We start from the raw sequence: 26,711 nt of genomic DNA, 5'->3' as shown, positions 1-26,711 counted from the left end.
GGGTGCATGTCAAAACTGGATGTTATAATTGAATATTAGAAAAAAACTATAACCCAAATTTTTCCACCATTCATTAATAACATACACTGTGGATATGCACCTGGAGATGATTCCATCGGCCAAAACGTTGTGAGAAACGGCAAGATGTGTAAATCAAGTTTATAATTTTAAAACAGTTTTATAGTATATGGCGATGGCTACTCCGTTAAAGACACGAACTGACAATCTGAGTGTGCCAAGTTCAAGTCCAGTTCGTTCCGCAGAAACATTTTTACTCATGGTGTTAATGACCTTCACCTGGTCCCTCCCGGAAACGGCGATGTTTTTCTAGAAATAATTCTAGCCAGAAAGATAGCGAGAGAACCAGTGCCACCAATAAAATCTTTGGATTCATATAAAATAAATGAACGAACAATTATGTTAAAATAATGTATTGCCCAAATTATACCTTAACTAGCAATGAAACCCGACGTTGCCTGGGATTGAATGAGAATTAACAAATTTTTAAGCCTCCCATACTTTTATTATCATTGAAATCGATGAAATGGACCATTTTTTAATCAAATCGATTGATTTCCTGCTCTTGTTAGGGACACAATCCGCAGTGTACTAAGAGAAAGCTTCACATGACCCCTGCAGTATAATCTAGTCTACATTACCCTGTAGAGAATCTACTGTTAATTTATAAAATTATCTTTAAATAATAGCTTCACTTAAAGTTTAAATGAAAAAATCAAGTATCATGGTTCTGCTGTACTTTAAACAGAAACTTTCATTTCGAACGCGACCCTTTCTTATAAAAGAATTACAGTTGATTTTATAAGCTGTGCCTTTTTGTGTATGCGGTGATAAAACTTCTCAAATGTCTTTGTAGTGTTAGGTTATATGACTTTGGTCAAAATGGATGCTAGCTTGTGTTAACTATGGTCAAAATCAAACTTCCTTCCTTCATCGAATTTGTTTGATTATCGATTTTCGATGTTTGCCAGACGCATTCTGATACAAGGCCTACGTAAGAACACTCCCAGAAACATCAAGTACCTTCGTGTGAAATTAAAAAAAAAATCTTACCAGCCGTTTCCGAGTATACAGGGAACGAACTCACATGCATACAAAGTTGCTTTTATATAATAGTAGATAGGTAGGTAGGTAGTTAGGTAGGTAGGTAAGTAGATAGAAATGCAATTAATTTAAAGTTAACAAAAGTTTTTTTTAAATAATTTGATAAATCTCGCATGCATTTATCTTTTTACTAGTTCTTATTGTCTAAATCATTAAATGCAAGCTCTTTTTGCAATTATTGCTTGCATAATGCTATCAAAACGAGTTACTGTTTTATGATATATAACATAGTCGTTTAAAGTGCACTATGAAGGGTTCCATCAGTCTTGACAGACTATGGATACCCACTGTAAGTGTGCCTGCGCGTGAAATTTGTGTGGCAAGACTTGCGCAACCTCTAACCACGCCTCTCCTGAGTCAACATTGTTGCATACCAGTGGCAAGTTGAGGTACAAGACGACTGGAAACAATGCCGAGATAAGCGGAGAGCACATACAGCGCCTAGAATTCCCAAATGGTCACCCATCTGGTATTAGCCAGGCTCAACGTTGCTTAACTTCGGTGATCTGACGAGAACCGGTGTGTCAACGTGATTATGCCGTATATAAAGTGATTATTATACCGTGATTATGCCGTATATAAAGTGCACTATATATATATATATATATATATATATATATATATATATATATATATATATATATATATATATATATATATCCCGCTGCTTAATTGGCATTAATGCGAGGTTTGCTGTTTGTTTGTTTGTTTGTTTGTTTGTTTGTAAATAAACAAGCAGCTCGAGCGCTATAAAAGCGACGGGCGAATGTCTATTTAAATGGACATTTGATGAGGTCGTTGCGAGCAGTTATCCCATGGGCCGGAGGTTACAACTGCCGACTATAAACTCGATGGTTGCAGGTTCAATCACTTGCTAGGGAAAGGTGTTGGTCTAGCCACACTGATTAGCTGTGATATATTTCTATGCCTCATTTGCATAATTGTTTTTTAACAATCTATATAAGTAAAACGCTAGATGTATGTATGTACGTGTGTGTGAAAATATTTAACCGATAAGCTTTTAAACTACTAGTCATATAACACTGAAATTATCAGGAAAGCATAATCATACACCAAGGTTGGTATATAATGAGTAAAATCTTTGTTTGGGTGGATGGATGAATAATGCGTACAGAAATATGTTGACAAGTTGAAATACAAAATGTTTATTTACACTTGCTGACATATGTTTACTTCTTTCTGGCCATGCGCACATTCACTCATAGCTTGAAGTGGTTTAATGCAAAATCATTATTATCTACCTGTCGATAGCGCAAACTGTAGGGAACGTGATTGGAGCGCTAAGAGTTTGGGTTTCGATTCTAGTTGATCGCACCCAAGTAATCTTTTCTGAAATTAGTACAATATCTCTTTCTCTTTATCTCAGTTTCTGTCTGTCTGTCTGTCTGTCCGTCTGTCTGTCTGTCTGTCTCCCTCTCTCTCTCTCTCTCTCTCTCTCTCTCTCTCTCTCTATATATATATATATATATATATATATATATATATATATATATATATATATAATATATATATATATAATATTCAATAGAGAATTGGCTCTGTAATAATAAATATGAAATCTGCACGAATTAAACTGCAACTAGACACACATTAAGGAGTTAAGTTTAATATCCTCACATGGCACAAAAAGTAGAGTATTTGAGGCAAGATTTAATTTATTTAATCTGGTGGTGTTTATTGAGGAATTATAGGTAACATTTGTCTGAAATCTCCTGCAAGCAATATTACTGCATTCCCAAATGATCTGATATTTCCAGGCAAACTTTGCAAGGATCGACCAAGAGCCTCAAGTGATTTTTTGCGTGCCATTGTGCATTCATACCAAACAATAAGTTTGCATTTCTGTAATATTTTTCCCCATACTGGATGTTTTGGAGATGTTGAACACGAGATTTTTGAAAAATTGAATGTTTAATAGTAGTTTCAAAGTAGAAAAAGTAGTTATACTTAGTAGCAAGGTCGCAAGTATTCTGCATGCATCAAGGGCTAAGGCTATGTCATTTTGTCGCCAAATGGCTGCCAAAATAAATTTAATTAGAAAGGCTTCACCAGTTACTCCTGGTGCTGTTCAAGGTAGCAGTAATTTCCAAATAACTTCTATTCTCAAATTAAGTAAATTAGGTGACTAAAATAGGATTTATCCATGTTTTGACAATGCCTTATTCACTGTAATTAATTTAGGAAATAGAGAGATATAGAGGAATTGATAGATAGACAGAGAGAGAGAGAGAGAGAGGGGGGGATAGTTAGAAACAGAAAGGGGGCGAGACAGAGGAAAAGAGAGACTGAGGCAATTTTTATTTTTGTTACTATTCAGTACCCTTTTTTCTGGGAGCTAGATTTTCCACACATTAGAAACTGGCCGGGTTACCTGTACTTTCACCTAACAATTTAATAAACAAAAAGATATTGTAAAACTTGAATTTAACGTGGAAATACTGTTTTAAAAATAGCACGGTAACATAAGTGCATAAGCGCCACTTTATTTTAAATATTTATTTTTCAAAGGACTGTTCAATAAATTCACAATGATTTAAATTAAAAGTGTTGTGTAATCATTTTTTTTAAATAATTGGTACTTATGCATTTAACGAACCAAACGTAACTCAGCGTTCAGTTCGGCTTTCTCCAGCACATGACGTCAACATCCGGATAAAGCCGTCGAGTTGAAACTCAGCGCGCGGCGTTGTGATTGGCTGACCACTATGTTACATCAGGCAGCAACTAAACCCGAGCTCTAGACGTTGTGTTCCGAAGAAATCCGAGCTGAGCACTGTCTTACGTTCGGTTCATTAAATGCATACGTACCAGATAATTTTATTTTTACTTATGCTTTATTTCTTTAATTTAACAATTTCTGTTTTACTCTTCTCTTTTAAGGATTGTTAAAAAAAAAGTTTGTTTTCTATGAATGTGGAGTCAGAATCGTTAGTTTTCGTCATTTTAAAATAGTCGACTGAAAAGAAACTATGTCGAAAAAAGTTTTTTTTTTAATATGGTTATATCTTTTGCTTGTAAATATATAAAAACACGCTTGGGTTATATATAATGATTATCGCAAAATAAGACGGAAAACGGGCCTGTAGTTTTCTAGTTTGTTTAAGCCGAACAAACCAGAAGTTTCATTTATATCTATCTATATCTATATATATATATATATATATATATATATATATATATATATATATATATATATATAAAAAGTAGTGGCGTTCGTGTGTGTGCGTGTTTGTCTGTGTGTACAACTACCAATCACCAAAGAAATATAAAGGCCATATGTGTGTATACCTCTCCTGGTCAATAAATATTAATGCCCATATAAGGATACTTCTGTCAAAGGAGATATTATATTGTATACGGACTTACAATATATAACATTCTTTAAACCACTTTTTCATTACTGAGTTACGGTCATTAACATATCACATTAAATGCAATCTCTTTAAATAATTACCTCGATGACATTACTGATTTTACATAACAGCTTTGTTTCAACTATACTAATTAATTTTTTTAAATTATTTAGTTTATTCAAATTTCAAGTTATGTTTGATTTAATTTATTTTATCTGAAATCTAAAACCGTTTTATTTTCAAACCAAAAACCAGAAAACCAAAAGGGGAAATAGCTGTGATAGCTTAATTGAAAAATAGTTTTAAACGGAGCAGGTTATTAAATATTTTCTGTTTTTGTTTTTATTTCGAAATATTATTCTAAGCTGAATTATTTTTTTTATTTTAATTCGGAGGAAATATTTTTCACTTATTCTTACTTTTTAAGTAACTTTTTTTATTTGTTAGGGAAAATAATTAAAACTAATGTCCTCATTTACTTTGCATCCTCACGAGGGCAGAGTTAGTCACAGAGACACATGTGAACAAAATCCATCATCCCCTGCTCTTTTGTTTTTTGTTTATAAAATTTAATCGGTGTTGCCCAGATTTATTATAATAATTATACCACAGCAAGTGTGTTTAATTGCCTGCGAAACAGATTTTCTTTATAAGTTATTTAATACCTTAAATTAAAAATGGTCAATTTTTACGACGTGACCCAGCGAAAAAATGATCAATGTCAAGTTTTTTTCCAACTCCTCAAAAAACTTGAAAATGACGAATTTTAATGGTTTTCGATAGTGATAAAAATATCACATTTAAATTTGGGGCAGATAAGTAGTTTTCATCATATGAAAAATTACATTTTCAAAAAGTGGGGGATCACTTTCCTATATAAATTTAACGTAAAATGGGCACCCATTTTCAAACCACCTAACTGTGATAACATTTTAGCGTGGGGAATAACTTTTCTATATAAATTTAACGTAAAATGAGAACCCACTTTTTGGCCACAAAGCGTTCAATTAGACATGTCATCTCTAGCATTTTTTCAAGTTTAGCGATCGATTGGGGGGGATAAAACATGAGAAATACAAAACGTTTTAGTTTTTTGTGTTGGGAGGGGAATTGCATTTGAAACATAAAATAACGATAAATTTAATTAATTTTTATGAAACCATTATGTACTTTCACCTGACAATTTTATGAACAGAACGAACCCCAAAATAGGAAAAATTCAATTTTTAGGGCGAAGGGGGGGGGGGAAGGACGATTACATTAGAAATATAAAATGACGAAAAATGTCATTTAATTCTTTTTAGAATTAATTTTTTGTAGATCTTTTTTTTTTGCGATTGCACGGGCATTCGCTGCTATTTTTATTGAAACAAAAGTTGTAATGATTTATTTTTAATTATCTTTTCTTGGTGGGGGTCTTTGCAGTGCTCAATATCCGGAGAAGAGTTTCTTCTCTTTGTAGCCCTTCTACCGAAATATCTGGTGGAGAGGGTATCACATACTTCTTTTTTTGGAGGCGATTACATTCATATGTTTTTATCGGTTCTTTTATTTTTGTTGTGGGGGTATCCACGTTGCCCACGATGAAAATAATTAGTATACCGGTGTGTTTCAAACAGAACTTCATGTCAACCCAGGCAACGCTGGGTACCCATGCTAGTATATATATATATATATATATATATATATATATATATATATATATATGACATGTCACTGACAACGCAACATCTGCATAATTTTGTACAACCATTATATATATATATATATGAGCAAACAGTTAATAAAATATGTTAAAAAACACTTTGAAATGAGTTAAAAACATATTTAATCTGAAAAGGAAACACTAGATAAATGGATAGTCCTTAATCCGCGGAGTTTCGAAGAAATACTTTCCTTCTCATCAGAGGGTAGGAATTAGCAAAATACAGGATCGGATTTTGCATGCAGAAGTATTTGATGAAACAAAAAGTAAGTCAAAGATCTTACTTGATAACAAAAAATTGAAGCAGAGGGAATATGGTGAAGAAAAAGGTGATTACACATGAATGGATAGTTTGGTGAAAGATAAAAAATCCAGTGACGGTAAAATCCAAATGTAAAACTTCAAGAAAGTTAAAAGAATGTCCATTTGTACAAGTAAAATCCAAGGACATCCCGTAATTGGAAGAAGATGGTCCATAATAATCCAAAGGCAGAAATTCATGGAATAATTCACAAAAATGTGTACATGGAAAAAAGAAAAGATTTCAAAAATATTAATAAAAGAAAAATAAGATATGATTTTCACTCTACTTCCGAGACATAAATATAAATAAGAAAGATCTGCCCCTTTTTTTTTCTTCACGACTTCATTTTCGTTTCCAATACTTTTATTTCAATCATCACACGCATCGTTTTTATTTCCAATCTCTTTCAAAAATGTCCTTAAATAGTTTCGCCCTCTCCCACTGCATTTCGATGTCTTTTGCTTGCAAATAGTCTTTTTATGGGTTTTTATTTCACATCCGTGGTTTAAAACTGTTAACAAAGATCGCCATTTTGCCAGTGGATATAAACATGCTAACCGGAAGTGACGACGATTTTTCTATCCTTATTTAAAAATTAGCAAAACGAAGCCTCCAGCTGCGCGGCTTGTTGTCTCGCTTTGAGTTTGCTATGGTATTTCAAATGCTCAGTTTTATCAAGTGTAACGTAAACAGGATCCCCTTGAGCTAATTTATTTTGCATGACCTTGTTTGTAAAAAGAAATGAGGAAAATTTTTAACCCCTACATTTCTATAAAGTTATTTTTAAAAAAAATAAAATCTCCTTTCGATAGCATAAAATTGAACTGTTAAAACATGACTAAAAGTGTTCAATATAAACAACTATTCAACAAAATTTTAGTGCATCGGACAACAATTTTCGTCATCATAATTAATGGGTGTGGACGAAGACGAAGGTTAGAACATTTTTTTCATAATTAATTTTTTCAATAAATAATAAATTATAAACATAATAATAAATATATTTGAATATTATTTTAATAATATTTTAATATAATATCTTAATTTTATTTTATTTTATCTTATTTTATTTTAATATAATATTTTAATAAATAATAAATTATAAACATAATAATAAACATAATAATGAACATAATAATAAACATAATAAATAATAAATAGTAAATTAAATATTTTTTAAATAAATTAATTAATGTTTTTGTCATAATTAATGGGTGTGGACGAAGACAAAGGTTAGGAAAATCACAAGTAAGATAAATATCCTGTATTGTTAAGAGTCCATATTATGTAAATGTCCATATGTATACGTATGTTTTTTTATATTTTAGAGGGAGCAACGCTTATCAAGGCCATGGAGCTACTCTAAGATAGAAGTTAAATGTTCCTACTTACTCTTCCTCCCCACGAGGACAGAATTAGACACCAGGGTCGTTTTTTTTCATGTGGAAAAAAGGATCAAACTTAAAAATTGTCCAAGTCGTGAAGGATTTCTTCTTCACTGAGAGAACAAAAAATTGTAGTGTAGTATCAAAACAGATACAACACTTTTATCTCGACCCAAAGTTAGGAGTTAAAATGTTAGGTAGACGGTGAGACAACGTGATCAGTAATGGTGGAACATCGGTGGGGCTAGATCATTTAAGAGGATCGTTCAGCAGAAACTTATCCACATTAGATTTGAAGATGGCTATGTTATAATGAGCCAGGAAGCAGCGTCACAGTATTGTGTTCCACAGACGGACAGCTCTAAGAAAGAAACTTTAGTTATAGGCACAGATAGAAAGTGAGAGAAGTTGTAAAAAGTCGTTGTAGCTATGCGAGTATTTGTTACGAACGTTTTACAGGGGGAGCCATAGATTGGAGCTCTGTCGAGCATCTATCTTAGAAGTAACGATGGAGCAGAGATAAACTCGCAACGTCTTTTCTGTGTGAAAGAGGGAGTAGGGAGGCGAAAAGGTCTGTGCCCACTAAATTTTGAACACGGTTTTGTACACTGTCAAGGCAGGAAAGGTCAACCTTGAGAGCTCCAACCCAAATTTGGTGACATTACTCTATTTGAGAATGTATTTAACTCTTGTACAGGTAGAGGATTGTGTCAGGATTAAGATATTTTCTCGGGCGGTAGAACAATTCCACCATTTTCTAGTGATTTTGACATAAAAAAATTAGTAGATAGCGATTATGTTAACTAGTGTGGATTTAGAGTGTTTCATGTCGAAACAGTCTGTCACCAGACTGAGGTACACTTCTTGCGTTATTGAATATATGCATAATTTTCTTACTTGCACTTTTCAAATGCTTCCTAAATTATATATTTTCTTTGAAAAAGCTTTCTGCCTCAACAGAAAAATATTCAACAAAATGTTTAACCGGAAAATTATTTTACCGAAAACTATTAATATTAAACTATAAAAAAGGAGATACTAGAATAAAAAAAAAAACTATATTATTTACTCTCAATCAGATGTGCCTTATGCACTAATAAAAATGTAATTAGCATTTTGTTTCACTTTTTAAGATTTTAAATCTTTATAAATTTTCTCATTATAAAAACGATTATTATATTATAACAACTTAGCCAGGTAGGTAGAAAACGAACGCTTATAAAATCGATTTTATCTTTTTAAAACAATAGCAATTAACTAAAAATATATTTTTTTAAATATTATGGGGAAAGAGGTGTAGTCTCTTTTAAAAACAATATCTCCTTCAAGGACAGTCGTCACGATATTTTTTTTTTATTCAATTGTAAGGTAGAAGCACAGAATAGATACAACCCCTCGCCTACCCATGTTCAGAATGGCTTTCAAAATAATAACATTATTATTTCAGCACGGTACCAAAAATACATAAGTACACGAAATTTTACTTTGTAGTCGTCAATATTATTATCAATATTACTATTTTTAAATCATAAAACAAAACACATTTAATCATTTTAAAACTTCATCTTGCATTATTTGTTTTTATTTGTTAAACACGTGGTTAATTAAAATTAAATTTGAATTGCATCCTTACATTCGAAATAATGACATGATTAAATTTTACCCATTTAAATTTTGCGAAACGTTTTTCATTTCAAAATCTAAACAAACTTCTGGTTCTATTAATCGATACCGGTGTCGAACGTAAAGAGTACATTTTTAAGGATGACATTGTTATTATTATCACTATTTCTAAGGAATTCATTAAATATTTGGCAAAGAAATTTTGCAGAGGTTTTTGTGCAGTACCTACAGCTTCATTACTCGATAGTCTACAAGTAAAAGTTTGTTTTGTCGAGCAGTTACTTGCTCGACTAATTTTCCAGGGGGCCGTTCGAATAAATTCACAATGATTTAAATGTCTCATTATTTTTTAAAATCATTTTCTTTTCAGATGCGTACACCTTTTAATTAAAAAAAATGCTTTAATCGACAGTTAAAAGGTTTAACCTACTTCGTTTTTATTTCTTAAACACAGAAGTTTTTATCGTAAGCAGTCAGTATTACGCAAGCGTAGTAGTAGTAGTAGTAGTAGTTGTTGTAGTAGTTGTAGTAGGTGTAGTAGTAGTTCCAGCAGTCTAGAAAGGCTATGGAAAACTCTTAAGAACCGAATGTTGCTTTTTAATCGATGGTATATCAAAATATATAAAATAATATCTCAAATGAGCCAGAAAAACATGAAGATTATTATTATCGCTATTCCTAAGGAATTCATTAAATATTTGGTGAAGTAATACAGCTTCATTTCTCAATAATCTGCAAATAACATTTTGTTTCGTCGAGTAATTTCTTGCTCGACTAATACACAAGACAGTTTTGTTGTCGTTATTACCAAAATCAACACAGAGACGAATTTGTCAGCATAGAAGTTTATTTACAATTAACTCTTTCCCATCGACAAACGGAGAGAGACGTTTATCTGTAAGAGTGCATTTGTGTCGAAGGCGACGGTGGAGAAAATGTCAAACACAATGGACCCTCGATCTTCTATCTTCCCCCTCTTTCTAACTTATATAGACAACAACCGACATTCCGAAAATGTAAATATTAAAATATTACATTGTTTTTTTAGACTATATGTGGGGGCAACCCCATATATCAGACCGTTGCTCTTGTAGCAATCAGTTTGGTCAATATAGGGGAAACCCTTCATACCAATTGTCACTATCCAGTTCCCCCTCGGGGGGGGCCTTCCCCATCTCTCCACATTAAAAAACGGCCTTGTGCCCCTAATTTGCTCTCGTGGAGAAACAAATAAATAGAGGTCAGCACCCTTGCGTGCCGGGACATCTTGAAAGCTTTGATTAATGTGGGGAATACTCTTCATTTCAGACAATTGCTATTCATTTGAGACTTCCTCCTTTTTCGGGGGAGCTTGGTTTCCCCAACAAATAAAACAGCGATATCTGAACTGGCCTTCAGCCAACGTTTGTTTCTGCACCTACTAGGAAGTCAACTTTTTGATTGGAACGCTTTTCTAATCCTATGGCCTTGTCGCGTAGCGGTAAGATGTCACGTTTTCTTTCACTTTCTTTTCCGCTTTCGCGTCACCGCGTCACGGGTTCGATCCTGCCTGACTACTAACATTTTTTTTACACCTCCAAACACTCGGGCAACGCCGGGTACCCCCGCTAGTAATGTGTATAAACGAGTTAACTCTCCTAAACGCTTAAGAAGCGCATAACTATTAGCTTTAACATAGCCATTATCACTAACAATAACAACAAGTAACGAAAGACCCAAAACCACAATCCCAGCGTAGACATCTACTACAAGCTCTACTTCTCTATATTGTGGGGTCTACGATCCACCCTTTTAGAGGGCGAAACAAATTACGGAGACCAAATCTAACCTATTGGTGTGTGTTAAACTCACACTAACTCAATTCCTTCCTTAGACGATTTCTTCACCAAAGTATATTCCAACTTCATATTCAAACCAGACCCTCAAATGCATACAAAATGTGAAATGACGTCACTGTAAGGAAAACAAAACTATAAAGGGAAGAGAGAGACATTAGAGAAGAAGATCAGTTTAGAAACATGGGTGACGTCACGGCTGTAACGAGTAGTCAAGCGTGGCGGGAGGATGAAGAAATAAATGTTGTTATGAAAAAGTGAATTCGAGCTATTCTTTGTATTGATTTCCTTTGCGATGTTGGCTGCATACGTGTGGGTCCCGCGTGTAAACATGTGTACTGCGTTATAAGACTATCAAGTATAAAGTAGAAGAACAGAGACTTGGCTCTTACAAGTTTTTGGCAAATAACAAACAAGGTCCTGCGCGGTAATAAATGGCCTGGAGTGATTTCGTTGGCATCTGCTAAATTTAATCCTCCTCCCGATTGTCCTTCTCCAAACCGAAAATAATCTGAGCAACATTCACATATATGTTCGTGGTGTTGCCACACTCATCAAGAACCTTGATGCCAGCAAGGTAGCTGGTCCTGACAATATTCCAAGCATAGTACTCAAAAAACTACAACCAGAACAAGCATCCATTCTTGCAAAGTTGTTTAATTGATGTCTAAAGGAGAAATTATTCTCAATCTCATTAGTTTGCCCAGTATTTAAAAATGCTGGAAATCGTTCTTCTGCAGCTCAATACAGACCTATTAATCTTCCGTGTGTCAAGCGTAAGTTGCTTTAATCCGTGTTAAACTGCGACCATTTCTATCTTACTAACCAAATTAACCAACTAATACCTAACATAATGTTTCCAATGTTTGTAAAAAATATATATATTTGTGTGAGTTTGTGTGCATATATGTTTATATGTATTTGAATAGGGTTCTATTTGTGTGTGTATATATATATATATATATATATATATATATATATATATACAAGTAGAATCCTATTCAAATACATATAAACATATATGCACACAAACTCATACAAATATATTTTTTTACAAAAAAAAAATATAAATATATTATATATATATACACATATATATATTTGAAAAGTGTTTATTTTTATATGTATCAAAAAACAATTAATGTGATTTACAAAATAATGGCTTCTTTTTTGCACACATTATACCAATATATTAATAATTCTTTTTGACCAATAAGAATAATGCCAAATTCCCCCCCCAAAAAAAAACACAAAAAAAAACCCACACAAAAAGAAACAAAAAAAAAAACAATTGTGATTTTATTGGTTTATTTTTATTTGTTCATTTATTTGTTTATTTTCATTTTTATTTTATTTATTTATTTATTTATTTATTCCTTTTCTTAAGTCAAACCAAATTGAATCCAAAGGGATTTTTTTCCATTATATCAAAAAATGGGGCGCGTTAAATGTTTTTGACTCCTGATGAGGGTTATGAGACCAATGATTTCAACGATCGTTTTTATAACCACAAGTCATGGTCGGCAACCAATGAAAAGCTTCCAAAGTTACTATAAAAATTGTCGAATTTTGGATTCAATCAGTTCGCCACTATCTTTGTTACTGGCAATTACACTCAGGATCTGATCTAAACTGCACTGCTTCTTCGGCGCCATTTTTGTTACTGGCGATTACACTCAGGATCGTACTGCACTGCTTCTTCACCGCCATCTTTGTTCAACATAATGTCTCAACACTTAACAGTCAGTCACCCCAACAAAAGCAACCTAGTCAATGACAAGCAATATGGTTCCTTCCTGCAAGATGTACAGTAATTTCACATAGAATCAGTAAATCTATCGACATGAGTTTCCTCTCTAGAGCAATAGCTCTTGACTTATCAAAAATATTTGGTAGGGTCTGACATAGAGATCTACTTCACAAGATTTCCGCCTATGGAATATCTGGAAATATACACAGATAACACTATCTATGACAACACTTCAAATGTCAGCAACGACCAAGAGCTCTCTGAGTCTCTCTCGTCCGACCTTAAGCACGTTGTGTAATGGAGAAAGGTGGTTGGTAAATTTTAATTCATCTAAAACCAAGCTTCTATCTTTTCACTAAAAACACTCTGTTACCCATTTGGCCTCAATTGATATGAATGACTCTTGTCTACAAAGAAGCATCCTACTGCGACAAACTTCTGGGACTGACCTTCCATCTTAACCTGAAATGGAACACAATCAAATCCGTTGCCAAGATCTCCGGAGAAATGGTTGCATCATTATCTATTATATATAGATTTCTCACTGCTGATAAAATCCTCTATCTGCATAAGAGCCAAGTGTATCATAGGATGGAGTAATATTGCTACATCTGTGCAGGAACTGTGCGGAGTACCCTATTCTGCCAGGAGCTGTGCGGGGTACCCTATTCTTCAAAACCGATTTCGAAACCTAGTAGATAATGTCTTTTTCTCCTCCCTGCAACCTCTTTTCCACAAAAAGACTTTGCAAACCTGTCTTTTTTTCTATCGTTAATTCCATGGTAAGTGTTCATCTGAGTTTCAGTGTCCCTATCAAACTTTCACAAAAAGCACGTGTCTACAATTTCCCCCACTCTCTATCTATCGCCTATGAAACTCTGTTTCGTTGGCCTGCTTTCCGGATAACTGCACCATGTTCGCCTTCAAGTCTAATATAAACAAGCACTAATTGAATAATCAAATTCTACCCAATTACCACCACTAACGATCATTCCGCTGTTGTCTCAGTGATCATCGCACACTCATAAACCCGTATTTTAGAATAGTGATGAATCCCTTGTAAAAAGAAAAAAACAATATGTGAGACAGTTTCTTTGTTGCTTAGCGGTAAAACATCTGATCACAGTCGAGTCCTGTAATAGTCGGCCACGCTGATGATCTATAGCAATGAGGAAACACATGTCTGTGGATAACTATTTCATCTTAAATTAATTAAATATATTTATAAATGTGTATTTTTGTAGTTTCTTGCCTTTTATCTCGTTCGTCACTGTTCTTGAGTGTGAGTAGGTCAATACCATCACTATGGATGCTGGTGCCTACACACCTATGTGCGTTTATGTGCGTGAATCCGAATCTAGTAAAGATGTTTTTCGCGCCATCCGTGATTAATTAGTTTTAATTACTCTAATGAGTGACCATGGAAAAAGTAAGTTCAAAGACCTCGACTCTCTACTAATAGACACAAAATAAAATCGCAATAAACAAAACGAAAAGAGTTGCCATTAATCCTTTATCGTCTAAAAATCCAATGTTAAAATTGCAACCGCGCAAGAAACGAATAATCGGCTTTTCCTAAGATGCGTCCATTCAACCTGTTGCGTATGAAGCGAGGCAAATGGCAAGATTAAGCGTGACAGATTCAACTACTGACGAAAGGACGCTTCTGTAATGTCTTTTTTAGAGAAACAGAAATGCGTTGTGGTTTTGTTCAGTCTGTAATGCTTAAGTTTGAAGTGGTATTTAGTTCGGTCTCTTATGCTGAAGTTTAAATAGTATTTTGTTCGGTCTGTTATACTTAGGTTTAACAGAAGTATTTTGTTTTACCTGTCATGCTTAAGTTTGAAATAGTACTCTTGTTCAGTCTGTTATGATTAAGTTTAAAATAGTATTTTTTCATCTGTGTTGCTTAAGTTTAAAATAGTATTTTGTTCGCTCTGTTATGCTAAAGTTTAAAATATTATTTTGTTTGGGTGGAATGCATAAGTTTGAAATAGTATTTTGTTCGGACTGTTATGCTCAAGTTTGAAGTAGAATTTGTTCTGATCTGTCATGCTTAAATTTTAAATAGTATTTTGTTTGGTTTGTTATACTTAAGTTTAAAATAGTATTTTGTTTCATCTGTAATGCTTAAGTTTGAAATAGTATTTCTGTTGTTGCAAACCTGCGGTACTTTGGTTCAGAGGGGAATTTCTGCAATCAAAATATTATACATGGAGATATAAGTGTTTCCCTCGTCTGGAAGCATTGCTAAATGTTTAACGGTTAGAAGCTTAAAGAACACAAATTTGTTTTTAAATATATTATTAAATATGTATTATATAAAGTTTATTATTAAATATGTATTATATAAAGTTTAATTTTCGACTTAAAACGCCACCCAGAAAATGAAGTCATATTCCACTTTTTTTTTATTGTTCGTGATGTATTTGTCATTAGTAAACACCGCCTCATCTTTTTACGGTCGTAATTTAAATACCTTAGTTCGTAGAAATTTTGCTTATTATTACCATCATTATTATCATTATTATCATTATTGTTGTTGTTGTTGTTGTTGTTGTTGTTGTTTTGGAAGTGTTAACATTTAGATGTGCATATATAATGTTTTAATATTTTTTTTTTTTTAGTTTTTAACACACATAATTAAATTCAGTTTTTGATTTATCTCCCTTTGGGACGTAGAAAAGTCGTCTCCCTTGAAATGAAAAGTCGCCCTATATTTTGAACATTTACAAACAAATACATACATACATACATACATACATATCTATATATATATATATATATATATATATATATATATATATATATATATATAAGGCACGACCGGGGGTAAAAATATGCATCTGACAACACGATCAAAATCTAAAATTTATGAAGGCGACTTCATAAACATTTCTGCTAACAAAAGACAAACTGGTTGATGTGGAGGCTTGGCTCCTCTGCTCACCTTTGTTCCCTTTGTACATGATTCTCATCTTCATAATATTCTAGATATTAAAAAAAGATCTTTGTGGTGACATGGGTGAAAATTCGATCTCCAAGGTAAGTGTGGCTGGCACTGTAGAATCTGATGACGTTGATGACGCTGATGATCTGGATGATTGCAACGCATTCATCCATTACGTTGACGTTAACAGAAGTGCAGAATATCTAAGAAGCAAAGTAAAATTTTGTCTTGTTTCTTCTATTTAAAAAAAGAATTATTGCTATGCTTACAGGTAATAATAATAGTTCAATAAATTTTATTACTATGCTTACAGGCAATAATAATAGTTCAATAAATTTTATTACTATACTTACAGGTAATGATAACACATTTCATTATCACCATACTCACAATAATCATCATTACATCACAACTATCATCATTGTTGAAATAAACATATGAGATGACAGCGTGGCCATTACACTTAATTTTAAAAGAAATCCAAAACGAATAGCTCTATCAGTTGCTAGGATACACAGACTACAAAAGTGCAAAACTGTGAACACGTTTTCTGATTTTTTTTTTTTTTTAAGTGGTACTTAATACCGTATGATTCTGGTGGCCTCATATATATATATATATATATATATATATATATATATATATATATATATATATATATATATATATATTAATGAAAACAAAGGGAAGTACTGTTTACCTGATATAGGCAATGGTAAACTTCAAGCTTCAAACTAATATAAATAACAGTATTTATATATAGAAAATTTAATCCCAACCTAATTAAAAAAGCTAAATACGTAATAGAGAATAGAGCTTATTATAAGAGAAAGAAAACTAAAACTGTAACTTCAACTTACAGTTTTAATTTTCTTTCTCATATATATATATATATATACTAACAAAAGTACCCGTCGTTGACTGGGTTCAAAAACAGCCTACAGAAAATAGACTCTGATTTATGAAAATATGATAGATTATGAAAAGGAAGGGTTGTAAAGAGATAGCTTCGAATTTGGGGGTATCAAAACCAAAGCAAAATATGATGAAAGTAAAAATACAATAGATAAGCCCCATAATTTATTATACCATACCTGTTCACACTGAAACACTTATCACAATATTTTGTGGATCTATATTAAAAAACCTTGTTAAACTTTGTGACATATTTCCATTCTATGGAGGTTAGGCGCGAACGAACACCCCATAATTTTCTTATACCATATTTCTTCAAACTGAAACATAATTATGAAAGTATACTTTCGCAGATGGATATGAAAAGTCTTTATTAAAGTTTGTGCCTATTTCCATTCTATGGAGGCCAGGCGCGAACGCAGACCCCACAATTTTATTATACCATCCCTATTTAAGTTAAAACATACTTATCAAAGTATTATTATGTACATTTATATCAAAAACACTTGTAAACGTTTTATTTTTAATTTTTAAATTTTTTATTTCCATACTTTGTGGACCAGGCGCGAACGCAGACTCCACAATTTGAATGAACCATCGTTCTGCCAGATCAAACATACCCATTCCTGTGTCTCGATACATCTTCTATCATTATATGTCATCAGTTTTTTTAAAGAGTCAATCATATAGGAGCCTATTCGTGACCAAACACACACACACACACACATTCAGCTTTATATTATATATATATGTGTGTGTGTGTGTGTGTTGTTGTTGCTGCTGCTGCCCACCTCCCAACCTTTCCATGTTACGAACGGCTTTCGGAATAGACACCCCAAACTCCTCATGGTAAGAACGGCTATCGAGATGTAAAGACGGGTGGAGAGAGGTGGCGTAATAAAGGTAATGTGCAACTCCCAGCCGCAAAAAAATGATAAAAAAAATAGCAGCGAGGGGAAAAAGAAAAAATAGACACAGTAGAAAGCCCAGAGCGAGAGAGGTGAAAAAAAAAACATTTAGCAGTTGAAGCTGTGGTAACGTTGACTGGTTACATAACGACCCCCGTGACTAAAATAGTTTGTCTCAAAGTTTTATTAGGAAGCAGAAATTTGTTTAAGAGCGAAAACATGGAATCATATCTTAAGGAAATAAAACGAGACTTCTTTCGTGTATTTATCATTTATTATTTTTTATTTTTATTAATTACTGCAGTACTTGGTTTCAATTATTTCCCTTATCACCGTACCAAAAATAAATAAAACCGAAATAAAAATGAACCCAAAAATAAAATTTAAAAAACACTCCAAAACACAATAGGTTTATCGTTTCATTTTTATACTAAAAACAAATAATAGGGGAAAAACTCAATATTTGAATTCGATAATAAAGATAACTGAGAAAAATAAAGAAAAAAAACACGAAATGTTAATTCTGTGTAAATGTTAAAACTTCAAACAAACAAAAAAAAAACAATCTGTTACATCGGCGCGAAAGTGAAACCCGTAGGTTACGATGCGAGCCCGATATCCACTGCCCATCGAAAACGGTATCAAATTATCGGTGTGTTAGCTTTTTTCTAATTGAACCAAATTACTGGACGCGGTAATGAAATGAGGTCAATCCGTGACGACGATTTAATTTCTCTCTCTCTCTCTCTTTCTCTCTCTCTCTCTCTCTCTCTCTCTGCTGTTACGATGATTTTATCTCTGTCTCTTTCTGCATGTATTTCTCTCTCTCTCTCCTGTCTCTGTTTGTCACTCTCCCTCCCTGGCTCTCTCTGTCTCTTGCTCTCTCTCTCTCTCACACTCTCTCTTGCTTCGGTACAGTGTTCGAATGTAACCAAAACAGATAAAACTCTCGTTCTGTCCCTGTCTATATGTCTCTGTCTCTCTTTGTCACGCTCTCCTCTAAACACTTTTAGAGAGATAAAGAGAGAGAGAGAGAGAGAGAGAGAGGAATAGAAAGACAGAGGAAGTGAGAAGCAAATACCTCTGTGTTGTTCAGTAATTACTTTATTTAATGTAAAACGCTGGCATCCTGTACTGGTAGACGCCATGTTGGATAACAACTTTCGCGTTCGTTTAAGTTTATAGAATTGTAATTTGTAATAAGGGATCGGTCTGATCCAAGCCAAGGAGCATAGCAGGAATGGTTTAAGGGAGAATTTATTTTTCTAATCGACGAACGGAAATAAATGCTTGGGCTATTAGTTTATGAATCAGTTACGAACGGTGTAATCACAATATCCACACCATGTATATAAACCCCTGTGGTATTGATGGGTATCAGTACGAGGTCTTCAGCAATAGGGAAAATATCGGAAGTACTTCACCTGAAAGTTAATGCGATAGTGCTGGTGCAGCTTCTCGGATTGAATCAAGGATTTTATTTGAACATTTGGATGTGTCAGAAAAGTCTTTATATAGTTACATAAGATAGTGGCTAATAGGCTAGGCATAAAAAAAATTGTATGTGGCACCTGTTGTTGCAAACCTATGGCATTTTGGTCCAGAGACGAAAAACTGAGACGTTTTTATTATATATATATGGACATATATTAAAGATGTATGTGTCTGCGTCGTATATATATATATATATATATATATATATATATATATATATATATATATATATATATATATATTTATATATTTATATATATATGTGCGTGTGTGTGTGTGTGTATGTGTGTGTCTGTGTCGTATATAAGAAATCAAAACAGATTCAGTGTTTGCCTGATATAAGCAATGGTAAACGTAAATCGAACATAAATACCAGTATGTATATATACATATTTTATTCCCAACCAAATAAAAAAGCTCATTACACAATATAGAGTAGAGCTTATTATAAGAGAAAAGAAATTAAAACTGTAAGTTGAGATTTACAATCAAATTTATTGTTCGACCGAATACTCCAAAAAACAATTTACACAGTCCTTTTTCCGCCGAGTTTTAATTCTACTCATCAGAGGACAGAAAGAAATCAGCTGATTGCTTTCTCTCCTCTGATGAGAAGAAGAGCAAGAATAGCATTCTTTGAAACTCTGCAGAATAAGGACTGTGTACACTGATTTTGGAGTATTGGGTCGAACAAGAAATTTGATTGGTTAATTTCAACTTACAGTTTTAATTTCTTTATATATATATATATATATATATATATATATATATATATATATATATATATATATATATATATGGGTGTTGCTTCGCATAATTTAAAAGGTGTGGGTGTAAAAATATTGATACTGAATAACTTCGTCCATAGCAACCAGTTACGTCATGATTCTTGTCCGCCTGCGTTTTGAATCCCGCCCTTTTGCGCGCCAAAGTGAAGCAACGCCCTCTATTCTAGTATAATGACTTCCTTTGACTGGACTGAATCTAAATTTAATAACGAAGTAAAATTAAAAATTGGCAAAAAATAACATCAGAGAGATTGCTTTTTGAAAAGATTTTATTGTTTTCTTTTTTTTTATTAAGCCATTTTACTGGTCCTTTGTTTCATGTTAGTGAAAATGAACGATAAGATTGGAGATTGCCGGGTGGAAATAAATTACAGGACAAAGTATGATAACTAAAATAAATGTAATAAAGTTTGGATATTCTTAAATATCGAATTTTACTTAAATATATTATTCTTAATTATTATTATTTGTAATAGTCGATTTCTTCAGGGTTTCTTAAATCAGCATTAAACTGCATCTGACTTTGAGATTCCGATTTTAGAGGTAATTTGTAGTAACCTCATTACACAACTACCTCTAGGCACTTCCTGGCATCGGTCTGTCTCAGAAGACAATAGATATCTGCGCCTAATAACAACGGTTGCCGTGATTGTGCAGGCCAATCTTGGATAAACTTGCTCTGTTGCATATGCCATATATGTCGATGGTGCTTGGTGGTGGGAGCTCTGTTGCAGCCCTTTGCCCATCCCTCAACGGCTAGTCTCAATTCTCCTCACACCTCTTGGTGCATGCTTGTACAGCTCCCCAAGTAAAGATGGTACCTTCTAGAGTCCTACTCATATGGCAAATATAATGACATGGGGAAAATAGAAATTTGTCCTTTAGTTCTTACATTCTATGAGCGATGCTTTTGAAAAAAGTGAAGAATTGCTGTTTTCTATCCATCGATCTAGCTAACTAACACATATTGTTGGCTAATTTTTCACCTTGAAGTAATATTTTTAGTTTATTTTTATTTTAGTTTATTCCTTTACATCAAGAGGCTTCATGCCTTGTCAGAAGCGATGTCAATATAAATAAAAGAAAAATGCTGAGTCCGGTTATAAAATGCCTATATATATATATATATATATATATATATATATATATATATATATATATATATATATATATATATCCCGCTGCTTAATTGGCATTAATGCGAGGTTTGCTGTTTGTTTGTTTGTTTGTTTGTTTGTTTGTAAATAAACAAGCAGCTCGAGCGCTATAAAAGCGATGGGCGAATGTCTATTTAAATGGACATTTGATGAGGTCGTTACGAGCAGTTATCCCATGGGCCGGAGGTTACAACTGCCGACTATAAACTCGATGGTTGCAGGTTCAATCACTTGCTAGGGAAAGGTGTTGGTCTAGCCACACTGATTAGCTGTGATATAGTGAAATCAATTTAATAACCCACCATATAATTCAAATAAAATTTAAACATTCATAGAAGGAAGGCACATAATAGTTAATGAAACCCAACACCCCCTCCATGTTAAAAATGTTTTTTTCTAAATAGTAACTTTATTACTTAGAAATTCGTTCGTAACAATGGGAGTGGGCGTTGTTAATATTTTGTTCTTACATCGTTTTCTCATTTTACCTACCAATCGTCGACTATTTTCAACTGTTTATGAAAACTTTCAAGTAGCATGTTGTACACTAACGACGAACTGATATAATCTGACTTTGTTTTAAAATCAAAATAAATATTTTGTTCTCTTTTGATTTGCAATACATTACAAGGAAACCATTTGAGAAAAAATGTACCCGGAAATTACCCGGCGGTTTATGTAATAATTTTAAAATTAAAAAAACAAACAAACAAACAGGCAAACAAACTAGCAAAACAAATATCTAATTAAATATTTATAAATGTTAAAAGAATCAGAATCAGGAATCGAATCAAAATCGGAAATTTAGAACAGAATCGGTAATTGGATCGGAATCGGGAAAAATTTTGTAATCGTCCCATCACTACTAACTATATATTACAAGATAGGAATAGTTCATTATAAACTATAAAGAATATCACCAAAAGTATTAATACTATTTCATTCATACATAGGAAGTTTTTTTTTTGGGGGGGGGGGGTCTTTTCAATTAAGGAATCCTTGGCACATTTTAATTTAAGGATCTGTTTTTGCAAAGGGTTTGATTATTTTATTTTAATTAGGTACGATTCGATTCGGTCCTAGGAATGCTATTGGGACTCTGTAAACCAGTGTTACCTACTGCATAGTTGAGCTATTGATTCTGTTGCTGTCAGGTTTCTTTGAGAAAGAAATCGACTTGACTCTCGTCACTCGGGACTTATAAAATCCTAGTCATGAAGCCAGTTGTTGTAATGCTTGTCAACTGATTGAATAGAGTTGGACTTTCACAAATCATTTGATGGCGAGGAAAAGCAACCAAATATAAAATATTTTGAATTCTACAGATATTTTACCGGGGTCATGTTCAGTTTCATTAAAGTTTGGGAGGCCAAATTACTTATATTATATATATAATTAAATTATATATATACTTATATTATATACTCCGCGGAATAAGGTCTTTCTAGTTTGTTTGTCCTCCTTGTCGGATAATTAAAAAAATTTTGTATATCTTTTTTACAGGTTTATAATGTTTTTTTTTTTGTTTTTTTTTCAAAATTTGAATTAATTTTCAATAAGATTTTTCTATCATATATATGTATAATTATTTTAATAATAAATATTTAAATATTATATGCATAGATATAAGTTTCATCCTTGCGCAATCATCAGTGTAGGATAACTATTCACCCCACTCGCACGATTCGAATCTAACAGCAAGAGACAGATTTAACTCCAATTCTGAACACGCTAATAAATGAGGCTATCGTAAATGTCTACAAGAAATAAACCCTACATATCTGCCAAGTACGCGGACGGATATAGTCAGTCGTCATAACAGTTCGTTATATATATATATATATATATATATATATATATATATATATATATATATATATATATATATATATATAATAGGATGTGTTGTGTTTGGAGGCTATGACAATGCAGTTTTATAGAAGAACACCATTGAGTACGAGAGAAGGGAGTAAAAAATGACATTAAAGGATTTCAATAATTTTCAATTAGAAAATATTTATTTACCATGCGTCGCACTAAGATGAAAGTGTGGTGTAAAGCTCCCAACTTTTCGACGTATACTTCATCATCAAGGTGAAAAAAAGAAAAGTGTGTACAATCACTCGGTTGAGGCTTTCATGTTTGTGCCGTGAGCATGAAGCTGAGAATAGATGTTAGTTACGCAGTTGAACAGGTTCGCATACTTGTTGAATTAATTTCCCAAATATGGCGTTATAATTAGTGTTAGGTGCTGTTACAAATTAGTACAAACTTTTTCATTAATAATCAAGTATTGTGATGTGTTTCGAATACAAAATGTTTTCATGCTGTCTTAAAAGAGTTTAAGTTTGAGCAAGATTTATACTCATACACAAAACCGTTTGCTTTCATTTCTTTTTGCTATTTGTTGTTACCGTCAAAAGCGACTCCATATAATTGCTTCATGATACATTTTACGTAAAGGTCAATAAAAAGCGTAATTTTTTTATGAATCAGTATGTAAGATTATTGATTGGTTTTATTAGTGAAATTGATTTCCGCTGTTTTGTGATAAATATTTGGAGTCTGAAGAAGAAGAAGAAGAAGAAGAAGAAGAAGGAGGAGAAGAAGAAGAAGAAGAAGAAGAAGAAGAAGAAGAAGAAGAAGAAGAAGAAAAAGAAGACAAGGTGAAAAAGGAGGCAATGAAGATAAAGAAAAGAAGGAAAAGATGAAAATGTTGTTGAAGGGAAGAAAAGATGAGGATGAAGAATGAGAAAATGAAGACGAAAAAAAGGAAGATGAAGACGAAGAAAATAATGAAGATGAAGATGAAGAAAATAATGAAGATGAAGACGAAGAAAATAATGAAGATGAAGACGAAGAAAATAATGAAGATCAAGAAACAGAGATAAAGATGACGAAAGAGAAGATTAAAACAAAGAATGGCGACATGAAGATGGAGATACTGATGAAGAACGAGATAAAGATAGAGGGAAAAAAGATGAAGATGAAGGAAGACGAAGATCACGAAAGAGAAGATGAAGATGACGAAAAATGAAAACACAGAAAGAAGATGAAGAAAGAGAATCTAGAGAAAGAAAAGATGAAGATGCAGAAAGGTAAAATGAAAGTGGAGAAATAATAATGACTGTTTCATAACAAGTACCCTGATTAAATTAATAAATGTCTTTTCTTAAAAATAAATTTGTCGATTTCATTAATCGATGATATAGAACTCGATAAGTCAGCTGGTCAAACCTTTATCTGTCATTTCGCTGAAACTGAATAATCCGAGGGAACGGACATAAATGGCCCATGCGTGGACAGGCAGAGATAAGGTGGGTCGCTGGCCATTAATCAAAAGGCGCACTCGACTTCATTACAAGTAAGACGGATGAAAGTTGAATCAGTGCAAGTAGATTCCGCATGGTTTCGATTGGGTCGTGTGTAGGTGCATATCATCGATGGGACTGGGAGAGGTGGGTATAGCCAATGTGTGGACCACAGCAGCAACCGTTTGGGATTACCAATTTCCAGATTTAAATGCTAATTCGTTAACACAATGTATAAACAATTCGTAATCGTTATATAAAAAAAGATTGTGACCTTTAAAAATTTATAGATGTGTGCGTGTGTGTGTGCGTGCATGTGTATGTCTATGTGTATATTTTCTACGCTTATATGTGTATGTGTGTTTTCTAAACTCCTCTGAACAACAGAAGACAAAAAGAAGAAATAAGAGAGCCCAAAGAAAAATTGGAGCACAAACACCTGTGAACCCTCATACTATCCTCTTGTGGCGGCTTCAACCGACATTAATGTGCACAGATAAGACTTGCTGTGTATCATAGCAATGAGCAAAATGTATACTGGTATCTGAGTCCCGTCAACGACGAATATATATATATATATATATATATATATATATATATATATATATATATATATATAGTACAGTAATCTTCTATATATATAAATAAAATGAACTCGTTTTTTCCAGTGTGAGTTTGACCTTAATAGGATTAAAAATCAAGACATTACATGCAAATGTAATGTGCACAAACTGCAGCACATGATCTGACGTGTGCTATAGGCCTATTATTCTTACACTTCCTCGATAACCGTACATTTCTATATTTTTAGTCGCGTGCAAGCGACTCTATAAGTCACTCCGTCAGTCGGTCCGTCGGCCTGTCGGTCGGTCTGTCGGTCTGTCCGTAACACTTTTGTGCTTCGCCTTTTCAGTTAAGTTCTTAGCTTTTTAAACTTTTCTTTGCCTTTTGGCCAAGATCGAAGTGTAGTATCTGTTCCGGCAGATACTGCAAGCAAAGACCATATGTGGGGGAAACCCCACATATAAGATCTTGGTCAATGTAGAGGCAACCCTTCATACCAATTGTCACTATCCAGCTCCCCTACTGCCCGGGGAGTGGGTCCCCATTTCCCCTTCACTCCTCACATTAAAAATCGGCCTTGTGCATAATTTACTCGGTGTGGGAGCAAATAAATACCACTTTTCTTGGCCTTTTGGCTAAGATCAAAGTGTAGTATCTGTTCCGGCAGATACTACAAGCAAAGACCATATGTGGGGACAACCCCACATATAAGACCTTGGTCAATGTAGAGGCAACACTTCAACCAATTGTCACTATCCAGCTCACCTACTCCCCGGGGAGTTGGTCCCCATTTCCCCTTCACTCCTCACATTAAAAATCGGCCTTGTGCCTAATTTGCTCGGTGGGGGAGCAAATAAATACCCTTTTCTTGACCTTTTGGCCAAGATCAAAGTGTAGTATCTGTTCTTACTATATGCTGTACTTATTGTGATATAAAGTGAGGGATCACTTTTATGTATTAATTTAATGTAAAATTATCACCCACTTTACAACCAGTCAGTCTCAAAGCCATTCAAGTCATTCTCCAGATCATTCAAGTTGTTTTTGAAGGATTCCAGTTATTTTTAAAGCATTCAAGTCATTCTTAAGATCATTTAATTCATCCTTAAGTTCATTAAAGTCATTCTAAGTCATTTACTTTTTATTTAATTAAGTCATTTCATCCCATGTTTCGGTCATTTTAGTTCATCTTAAAGAATTTCATGTCAATTCTACATTCACGCATTCATTCATTACACGAGAGCACCCGACTAATAGCTATCGGCCTTATTTCCGGTGAGATTTCACTGCCAAAATCGGTTAGAATCAATGGAAGTTGTAAAATCTTTTCTCCTTAATACATTCCCCCTACTCCTGCCCCCACTTAACACCGTTGAAAATGCGTCCACAGGGAACAGTACTAATAAATACCGGTTTCGAATCGTAAAGGGTTGTTTAGGCCATTTTTTTCTCTCTTTCTTTCGCTGTTCTCCCATAAAAAAATAAATAAAAATAAAAACTATTATTCTCCGATTAACATTATCTTT

At 33.3% G+C, this 26,711-nt stretch overlaps 2 pseudogenes; one reads left to right on the top strand and one right to left on the bottom strand.

Annotated features, from left to right (window-relative positions):
• Positions 1–1,551: 1,551 nt before the first annotated feature.
• Positions 1,552–1,668, bottom strand: LOC145240443 (5S ribosomal RNA; annotated as a pseudogene).
• Positions 1,669–26,044: 24,376 nt separating this feature from the next.
• On the top strand, positions 26,045–26,171 carry LOC145240518 (U2 spliceosomal RNA; annotated as a pseudogene).
• The last annotated feature ends 540 nt before the right edge of the window (positions 26,172–26,711 follow it).

Source organism: Euprymna scolopes, chromosome 19, assembly GCF_053919585.1.
Source record: "Euprymna scolopes isolate OS-2025 chromosome 19, ASM5391958v1, whole genome shotgun sequence".
Lineage (NCBI taxonomy): Eukaryota > Metazoa > Mollusca > Cephalopoda > Sepiida > Sepiolidae > Euprymna > Euprymna scolopes.
Note: the sequence above shows the minus strand (reverse complement) of the source record. Positions and strands in the feature narration are given on the sequence as shown.